We start from the raw sequence: 11655 nt of genomic DNA, 5'->3' as shown, positions 1-11655 counted from the left end.
ATTAGGATACCTTGGCTTATATCCTAATATATTATAATAATAAAGAAAGGAGGATTAACCTTGGTTTATAAACACACCAAGGAAAGATTACAACTTCTAAAACCCCACTTTAATCTTTACTTGGGGTAATTATATCAAGGGGTATTAAACCCATAATTTACAAAAATCTGCAACTTAATCTTCAATATGAAGTAATTTGATTGTCTTCAAGCCATATGATACATTTGTAGATACAAGATAAGTACATGAGTCCTTTGAATGTGATCAAGTGTAAGCATACACACATCTTCATATGTGAAAAATTGAGAAGGTTCCTTGATGGATCACCTGAAAAAAAAATAGAGAACAAAAAACAAGACAACTATCCACAAGTAGAATTATATTGAATGTACAAGTTAGTAAAAAAAGTTATAATAATTTAATCAAGGAGGAACTAAGAGAGATGAGAATAAATGAATGTGTTCACCAACATGAAATGGAGTTAACATGATATCAAGATAAATTATATGCTCATAAAATTGTCAACAAGGACAAATTTAGTAAAAAGCTTGATCAATGCTCTCATGAAAAGTATATTATACTAATGCACAAATGACCACATACAAGGTCAACTAATGATACTTGCATCAACATTGCATCAATCACATGGATATAGACAGTCCACTAATGAGTCATCCCACTACAAGTGAATGGGTCACAACTCCATCACCTACATGACCCATGATCTAGGCAATAAAGTATGCAGAACATTATCACATTGTATATTTAGCAAAGAAATGTAAGAGAGACAAAAATAAATAAGTAGAACATGTGCCTCAAGCACCAAATAATTCAAGTTACAATTTTTCAAGAATTATAGCTGAAGTGGACCAAAGGAAGGGTTTATGAGGAGTAACAACATATTGCCTTCAAATAAGAAATCCATCATGGACAAGCAACATCATTGCCATGAGGAAAAAGATCAACATGGGTCAAAACAACTTTCTCAAATAAAGTCTCCAATATAGGAGTACTCCAAGGTATGGTAGCCTTGTCACCTATACACTCAAAAATGAGCAAAGTGTAGGAATTCATACCATGACTAAATCAAAACTAGGAGCATACACTAAGGAGATAAAGAGATTGAAATGGGAAATCCCCATAAAATATCATCCTCGCATTGAGGAATAAAGTGGAACAAATGGAGAGAAACTCCATTGAAGTAAGTGAACACCAATTATAGGTTGGAGGGATACTCCACGGGCTAGATAAGGCAACTACGAGTCAGTTTAAAACTATCAGGTCCATCATAGTTAACCTTGATAAATTGGCTCCCAATGCAACTTACAAAAAAAATATCATATAAATCAATGGTATAAAACCATAAAGTGCCAACATGGGCATGGAACAATGCTATAGAAGCATAAAACTACAACCATGTGCAGATAGATCAATTAACTCAAATCATTAAATAATGAAGGAAAAAGTGTAAGACACTCATAAACCTAAATAATTGAGATAAAAATAAGTATTTGGAAGAGCAATAAGCATACGTTATTAGTTAAAATCTCCATGCAAGGTGAACACAAGTGAGAAGATATTAAGGATGGGCCCACCATCAAAGACAAGAATCCTCCTAGATTATGGCAAAAAAGGAATTATAAATGAGGATATTTAAAAAATATTAACTTTTATGTTAAAAAAATAATAAAACTTTGATTAGTTTTAATATTTAATTCTAAGAAAACTACTCAAAAAAAAATTATCCTTAAACTTCTCCCTATTTTTACTTAAAAACACGTAATTTTAAATAAAACAGAAGTAAAATCTTATATTAAATGGAAGAGATTTAATTAGTTTAAACTTATATTGAAAAGAATCTCAACAAAGGAGTAAGAGAGATTTGAAGTAAAATATTGCACTTGTGTTTGCAATTGCATATTGAGCTGTTTGACAATGAATGATTACATGCCAAAAATAGGTTGACAAAAGGAAATGATAAAAGCAAATGATGCCTCTGTCAAGAGCTCAAAAAAAGAAAAAGAATCTTGCATGAAAAGACAAGAAAACATTACCTCTGGCTATGGTTAAACAGACGGTAGATTTTCCAACCGAGCAACTCCTAGAATCATAGAAAGCTTGGCCAAAATCAAGGCTCCTTTGATAGCAACAACCATGTTTGGCTAGGCATGGGTTTGTGTCCCACGGTGGGCACCATAACTTGGGGAATGAAGAAGAGGCAAGACTGGCATATTGAAAAAGAGTAATATGATTATGTTGGCTTGGCTTGGCCCTGGAGCCACACAGGAGGAAGTGTGCCTCTTTGCTTGAGACCTGTTTGCACAGGTACAGATCGGGCACACTAATTTCAAATGTAAGGTGCTCGAATCCCTCATTTAGCCCCTTTTCGAGGATCCTAAAACGCAGTTCTGGTGGCTCGAGAAGGTGACATGGCCTGCCTTGTGTACATTCTTGATTCCAACAATGCCTTGAAAGAGCTCGCCATTGAGGCCATTTCTGTTCTAGAACAGACTGATGGTTGCTACCATGGATTGGTGGTTAAAGGTGCACTTGACCCGTTAGTGTGAATTTTGGAGACTGGTGGGGCGGTGTGTAGAGAGAAGGTTGCCATTGCCAATGAAGGGCTTAATCAAGATGGGGAAAATGGTTGGGCTCTTGCGGCTTATGGTGGGGTTTTGGTACTAATTGAGGTTTGCCGGTCTAGTTCACCGACGGTTAGTGCACCTGCTACAGGTGCACTGATGAATGTGGCCAAGGAGTAGGAGATAAGATGGGCCATGGCAGAGGAAGGGGTGATACTTGAGTTGATAAGTCTAGCGATCTCAGATTCGATACCACAGACATACTCCTCAACAGATTTAGGAGATGGAAGCGCTTTTCAAAGAGTGCCCTCATCCAGATGAGAAGCAAAATTAGCTTCTGAGTAAGCAAATGGGTCTTGCCCCTTGCTACATTAAGTTCTGGTTCTAGAATCGGAGAACCCAAATGAAATCTCAGCACGAGAAACATGAAAACTCTCTACTCAGGCAGGATAATGAAAAGCTTCGGTTGGAGAACATGGCAATCTAAGAAGCCATGAGAATTTTTTAAAAAAAAATTGCAATGACAAATGCCATCCTCATACAAAAAAAAATTAGAGAAATAATAAGTTTTAATTTTAAATATTAAAAAAATTGCACACTATATAATAAAAAAATACTATTAAAATAAGAATTATAAATGCTACTCCACAAATTAGAGCAAACAGGAGTTAATCGGGTTTGGTGGTAAACCAGCCAAATCCAAAAAAAAACTTCAATTTCTTCCAACTTAAGAAGATTAAAAAAATAGTGAAATATCTCTTAGGAGTCTCCTTCGAACTGTACCTTCATGTAAACACTCAAAACATAGATTAAACTGCTCTGATACCATTTTAGAAATGGAAAAAAGAAATATGTAAATAAGAAATACCAGGAAAGAATCTAAGAGAGTTAATGCATGAAAAGATATTACCATAAGATAGGAGAGAGAAAGCTTCAAGATCCAACACCATGAGACAAGATATTTGAAAAGGGGAAAGCAAAGAAAACCACTTGTGACATTATGAATGAGGCATGAAAAGCCTAAGAAGGGAGAGAGAGAGAGAGAGAAAGAGAGCAACCACTCATACAATAATTGAGAAGAGGAAGAAACATCATTGGAAATGAGAGAGGAGAGTCATCTCTTAAATAGAGATGAGAGAGAGGAGTTAGAATGTAACTCCCATGTCTATGAATGCTACCATTCATAAGTGTGTGAGGCCAAGTGTGAGATTCCTCTTAAGGAGGAATAATTTAAATTACAAATTACAATAAATATTTGTCCTCACATATTCCACTAGAGGACAAAATAAGATGTAGTGGAAAAAGGACAAAAAAGAAATATATTAGGATACTTTGGCTTATATCCTAATATATTATAACAATGAAGAAAGGAGGATTAACCTTGGTTTATAAACACACCAAGGAAAGATTACAACTTCTAACATATCTCAAATGTTCTTCATGATCTTGCTCATTCCATGAATAGACCAATATATCATCTAGGAATATCACCACAAATCTATCCAAGAATGTGCAAAATACTCCATTCATAAGGCTCATGAATATAGATGGGGCATTAGTGAGATCGAAAGGAACCACTATAAAATCATAATGCCCATATCTTGTGCGGAAAGAAGTCTTATGGATGTCACTCTCCACAATCCTCAATTGATGATACCCCAACTTTAGATCAATCTTTGAAAATGCTCGAGTACCTTGAAGCTGGTCAAATAAGTCATCAATTCTAGGAAGTGGATAACGGTTCTTAATGGTTAGCTTATTAAGCTGGCAGTAGTCTATGCACAACCTCAAGGATCCATCCTTCTTCTTAACAAAGACAACTGGTGCTCACCATGGTGAGATGCTAGGATGAATGTGCCCCTTCTCCAAGAGTTCTTCCAACTAAATCTTGAGCTCATTGAGCTCATTAGTAGTCATCCTATAGGGAGCTCTAGATACCAGTTGGGCCCCTGGAACCAAATCAATATGGAAATCCATTATCTTGGGTGGAGGCATACCTAGTAATTTAGAAGGAAATACATCACTAAATTCTTGTAACATTGGGTAATCTTTGAGATGTGGCCCATTCTCTTCTTCCTCAAGATCACTAATGGTAATAGCATTCAACTGACACCATTTTCTCATACATCGTTTAAGCTGCATAGCAAAGATCATGCGGAGGAACACAAGCCTTTGAATGCCTAAAATCACTATAGGTGTATTTTGATCATCATTACACTCCATCTCCTTCGTCCTACAATCCACCTTGGCATGGTAAGCACATAGCCAATCCATACCAAGGACTACATCATATGACCCCAAGGGGGTGATACGTAGATCAACACAAGTAGTGATATCCCCAATCTAAATAGGACAATTCTTGACCATGGAACTAACCAATACCTTGGCACCAGAGGCTAACTCTACATCCTAGCTAACATCTTGCTTAATTGCCACCAACCTACAACGCTCCACTGCTAAGGGTGATACAAAAGAATTAGTAGCTCTTGGATCGAACAATATAGATATACTACTACCACCAATAATACCTATAGCCTCTATCACTATAGCTTGATGCTCAACCTGTATGTCATCAATTGCTATGAATACCCTATGAGAATGTCCCATGTCACCCATTGTTGATTCGAATGCAACTACCCTCTATCTATGTGGACAATCCCTAGCAATGTGACCCATGCCACCACAAGAATAACAAGTTCCACAGGTGTGAGTCTATAATCTTGTAGATTGGGGCTACTGATGTCCCTCTGTCTGAGTAGATCCACTAAAACCACCTATAGTGGGTTGTTGAGTCCGTGCTAGAGGTGTATGAGAACCTTGTGCTTGATAATTTTGATGGGAACCTTGTGCTTGCCTCTGCTTGGGCTTAGTGCCTTGGTATCCCTATGGAGGCTTCTACCTCTGACCCTGCTATGATTGGGGCCCCCTAAAAGATCCTAAAGAGTTTTGATGATTTCCCTTCCACTGGGACCTAGGTGGAAAGGGAGTAGTACCCCAACACTAAGATCTATCATGGGCATCCTAAGCCCTATTGCATATATCCTCTGCAATAAGAGCCCTCTCTACTATAGCTCTGAAGCCTACTGGTGCTTCCATGCAAACTTGTCCTGCAATAGAGGGATTATGACCTCTAATGAAATGGTTAATCCAAAGCTTCTCATCTCTCATATAGTCAACCTAAGGGAGGAGATCTAAAAACTTATTCTCATACTGTGTTACTATTAATCCCCTCTTCTATAAGTCATGGAACTCATCAATCTTTTGCTTCTTGTAATGCTCTAATAAATATCTCTCTGGACCTCTGTAGGAAGGTATCCCAAGTAAGAGTGTCCATATCAATATCCCCCATAGTCTTCTCCTCATCCCACCATTTGGAGGTTGATCCTCGCAAAAGGTGTATAGAAAAATGGGCCTTTACATTGCTCCCATAAGGACACAACCCATAACATCTCTCCAAACATAAAAAGAAGGATTTTGCCTTTGAACCATCTATAGACCCCTAAAAAGGGGGTGTTTGAAGACAAATCAATTCTCTAATCTCATCTCCTATATCCTAGGGTACTCTTGGCACAAGTCAAAGCTCTACCCCTGGTGGAGACTTATTTCTATGTATAGACTCCCCCTTAAGCTCAGCATGACTCCCACTATGACTAGGTGGAGGATTCCTAGTCCTCTCTTTGATAATAGTCCTATGCTCCTCTGACATCTGCTAACTAGGGTGAACTACTGTTGCAGGCAACCTCTATTGTACTACACTAATAAGATTTTGGATAGCATCTAGAATGTCCTAGTTGGGGTTCTAGGGCTGTTCCCCCTATCCAATCTCTATCTCTAGTCCAACCCTAGCTTCCCATGCCATACTAGCACCATGCTCTACACTGGCATCCTACCACCTCATCCATGCCTATGGGCATTATGAGTGACCACTAACATCCTACAAAAAGAAGAGTTTAAGAGTTAGGGTCAAGAAGTTTTAAAGTTCATTATTGAAGTCTCAGGAAACTAAGACAAAGTAGTTCCTTTTTATGTGAGGAATCATGGCCAAAGTCAACTTAGGGTGGGTGTCCTACCACTATAGTTGCTTAGCCAACATCTCACATTGGTTAGATATATGAAGGTGTTATCTTCCATTGCATATGCATATATGTATGTTCATTTAATTAATTATTATCACAACCATCATCATCATTTATATTGTTATTATTATTTTCTTAATTTTAAATTTATTTTTTTTAAATTAATTAATTAATTAATTTTTAAATTTTAACTTTTTCTCCAAATTTTCACATATCAAAATCTACTAGAAACGATGTAATTCCTATGGAACCACCCAAAGTCAATTTTTATTTTTGCCTTTTTTAAAATTTTTTTAAATTTTTTAATCATTAATAGGTAACTCCATGGACATCAAATTATAACAGCACTTATTTGTGATTAATAACACATTACCACTTAGTTGCTTCATTATCACAAACTTATTTAAATAATTATCTCTTAATTGATTTCAATAAAAATAAAACTCATGTGGGCAAATAAAATAAATGCATTTTAGATTTGTGTAAAAGAGGGAGATGGCATGGTGGGAGTGGGGTTTGAACACATGACCTCTTGAATTCTAACTTTTCCACCCACCCCACTAACCAACTTTTCCACTTTCACTTCATTTACTTAAATTTTAAAACTTGTTCATAAAGAGGTCTCCTTCTAGTTTCGGGTCAAAGTGTGAACCCATGGTATTTGAAATTTGTTTTTGTTCCCTCCAAACCTAACCCTAATTTGAAATTAGGGTTTTGGGGCAGCATAAAATATTCCTTTTTCATTTTTACCAATTTAGTTGGTCTTTTCTTCTTGAGTTTTCAAACCCTCACTCATGCATTTTAGTGTTTTTTTTTCCTTCCTATTTTCTTGCTTGTTGCAGGTTGAAGGAGCTCTAATGGGAGGATTTCAGCATCTGAATAGAGATTCATGCTTATGCATGCATGCACTCTCTTGGTATTTCCATGGAATTTCTCATGCCAATATTTTATTTTTCTGTAGGAATTCTTTAGTTCATACAATTTTTTTGTTTTGTTTGCTGTATGTACTCTCTTACATATTGAATCTAGGGTTTGAAGGAAAAATCAAGGGTTATGCACAACCATGCGTTCATCCCTTGATACGATGGTTTGCATCTATATACATAAATATACAACTTCATTATTGTATTATAACATGTAGTTTTTGGGTTTATGGTTTTATATTTTTATTTTTTTGTGTTATTCCAGATTCATCGATTTGACTTCTCTATCATGCTAGTTATTGGAATGCAATATTGAGTGTGTACAATATTTTACACAGCAGCTAGAAATGTTGTTTTGTTGTAGGGGTTTTGGAGACAAGATATGTTTTTTCCTTCTCTCTCCTTTCCCCTTTTTTTTGTATTAAACTTATAGTTCATGGCTCCATGGGTCCCCTTGCAATAGGAGGTCTACTACCATGGCCATACTCATGCAAGTTATACCCTACTACTTGCGAGCTTTGCTAGGTAGTGGTTCTGCAAACACAAGCCCTTCAAGATAAGCCAATTTTGTAGATTACAGAAGTATCTTGATGGTATTTGCTACTATACTACATATATTTAATTTGGGAAGGTTAACCCAACGTGAGTTCAAATCCATTCTGTAATTAGGTTATGTTCTAGTTTTAACATTATCATATGTTTTTCTTTCTTTGTCTATTGGAATGTAATATTTAAATCTATTGTAAATAAAAGAAGAACAATAGATTTCCATATCGATTCCAGTCCCTTTTATGTTTGTACCAAATGAATAGGTTTTACAACCATTATGTGTGACCTATAAATTTTTCCTAATATATAGATCTGCTTGCTTATTTCGTAATCAAAGTCTCTTTGGTGTGTAAGTATATTATTCTCATTCTCTTGTATAACATAAATTTCAAGGCTACATATTCTTCATTTTTTTGGATGGTATTTCATATTTGTTCCAGCTATATTTTATTATGCATGAAGGGTAAACACAAGTAAAACATTTATACACACAATAAATGTCAAGGTGTTAATACCTTTTTTTCCATTCCATAATCAACAACTAGCAATGAAAGGATTATGCATTCTAACATCTAGAATGAAATAGCATATCAAATTATCTTCATATACAACCAATGCTATGTAAATAAAAATAAATTTACACACTATTTTCAAAAATAAATTTATAAATCATAAATTTGGATTTCTGCTACCTACTGGTTTTTAGAATAAAATCATATTCATATTCCTAATATCTAGCATTTGAATGTAGTTGAAAGAAGTCTTAGATCTACAACTTAAATTTCCTTTTCAAACAAACAAAATACTCACAACTAAAAACATATTAAGTTTTCATTTTCAAACAAACAAAATACTTAAAACTAGAAACATAATGAGCCTAGGTCCTAGTTTTGGAAACTTGGCTCTGATACCAAGTGTAGTGCACCATTATATTATTGTCAAAGAAACTAGCAAATGTAAATATATTTTTGTTTTTTAAAAACAAAAAACATAACAACTTTACTCATTTCTATATACTATATAATAGTGCATGACATTTAAATTTATTTAATCACTTAATCACTGAATGTAGCAACATATCAACAAGTACAATCCACTTATACAATTTCTAGCTTACAAGCTGTCATATAACACAAGATTGGGCATTACCCAAGGGTGACTCTCCCTAATACAATAAGAATTCATATGGAAGTATGCTTTTGTTGCACATGAAAATAAGACAACATCCTTCTTCTCTTCAAGTCTTCAAATCCATAGACCACAACCTGCAATATAACACACACCAACAAGCCCGTGGTACTCTCCTCCCAACCTTAGGCCTTTACAAGGCCACCCCCAAGTAGGGAAAAATTTGACTAGATGGACATATATTACTAACAACTATTTAAAACACAATGCTCACATTACAAAACTGTTCACATATTTTACAATCCACAAATGAAACCACAAAAATTCCCAACCAAGGTAGACCACTTAGGATCACATGTAGATCCATCTCAAGGGGTAAGAGTGGAAAATGAATGCTAGGGAGACTCCACTTGCAATGATGCCTTCACTAGGCTATACATTTTATACACTTGCCTTCACAAGGCAACCCAACAATACATACATGCTCTCACAGGCATCCTTATAGCACTTATAACTCCATCAAGGTGGCATATGGGGCCCATAATACTCATATGGAATCCCTCTCCTACACAAGGAGAGACTCTCACCCAACACATTCCCTATGCATCTATTACCCTTGCAAGGCTCTCTTTCCATCCCAAGGGATGAGACTCACCTTGTCACACCCAAAATAGAAAACTACAACAAAAACACATGAATTCACAACACAAAGTAAATCACAATACACCCATACACCAAAACTGAAACATGATCCCTTAACCTTACATAGTACAACATTACAACACACCATATTATGATTACATTACAGAAAACTCACATGCATAAAACAATAAAAATAACATACTTGACAACAAGCTTTCATAGCAAGGGCACAGAAGGTTACCAACCTAGTTTCTAAGCTAATTTGAGCTACCTCTTCTTTTTTTTTTTCCAGCAATCCTCCTCCTAAGCTATCTTCTTCTCCCTGTTTTTTCCTTTTCCCAAAATTACCCCCACTTAGATTTTCTAGATCTCCCCAAAAACTCTCCTCCCCTAGAATGTTTTCTTTTCATGCTTAAGTTTCTCAATTCGGCCAACTTGGGAATCCACAATTTTGGGTGCTCTTTTCAATGCCTTGGGGAGCTTATAATACTAAAAAATGCTACTACCCCCTAGGTATATCATATGGGCTTTAAAATAAGGCCTCAACCTACCCCTAGGGATGGTGTAAACCTCCTGGAAATTCACAAAAGGTGTGCATTCGACCTAGCATGGAAAGCATCCCTCATGGACCCATTAATACACCTAGGGAAAAGAAATCCTACCAAATCACTCCTTGGTTCACTCAACCACCTACCATCCACTAAGAATGCTACAAAAGAGAACATGTGTCAAGTGACACCACAATACACACAACACACTTGGCAAGCCATCAAGAAAGAACAAATTTACTTTTATAGAATCACAATAATACACACAAATGGGTTTTACAAATAAAATACAAGGGTAAAAAGGTTATACCCTCCTTAGGGTTAACCTTGGTTTTTCTTCAAACACCTAGCAAGGGTCTCCATAAATCCATGGGCTTCTTTCCTACACACTTATGGAAAATATCAGTAGTCCAAAAATAAGGTGATAAAATGATAACATAAATATAAATCACATAGATTCTATCATCCATGAAGAACATAACTAATATGAAATGCATATTTCCATTCATATCACATTACACACTTCACATTTCTAGTAGTTCTCTAGTCTAGCTAGTAAAACATTATGATCATTTATTCTTAAAGAAAATTATTGAATTAATCTACATTAAGCAATGCATCAAATATAATATAAGTATACAATTCTAGTTTATTCAAATGATACATGAATTCTTAATGTTACTCTCAATATGCTAAGACGTGATAATCTAGCGCCTTATGGAAACCACAGTTCAAAAGTCAAACATTCACTTGAATATAGCATAAACCTTAATCATGACATATGGATCATCAAGAAGATAAGTAAGCATATCTATATATCATCATGAAAAGTAATTAGAATATTAGTGTCCTAATAACATCATAAGGAATCATCATATAGCTTAATGACATATGTCGCAATGTCTCAATAACATAACATGAAATCAAATAGTCTGAGGATCAAAATATCAATGTCCATAGGAGGTAATAATGTATCATCCAGAGTCTAACTATCATAGTCCAAAAGAAACTAAATGTCAGTAGTGCTATGATGGTCATGGCAGGAAATGACACATCCCCACCCTAGTTTTACCTTCTCATTGGAGGGTTTCTAGATAACCATATTTGGTGTCATACATGTGTGAATGTTTACTTGCTTTCATGTTTTAGATGTACATGCTTTACATGATATTTCTATTTACTCAATAAAAGGGTGAGATGGATGTGT

This window comes from Cupressus sempervirens, chromosome 7 (assembly GCF_028749045.1).
Source record: "Cupressus sempervirens isolate cs-2001-9-10 chromosome 7, ASM2874904v1, whole genome shotgun sequence".
NCBI classification, from domain to species: Eukaryota; Viridiplantae; Streptophyta; class Pinopsida; order Cupressales; family Cupressaceae; genus Cupressus; species Cupressus sempervirens.
This window is presented reverse-complemented; position numbering follows the sequence as displayed.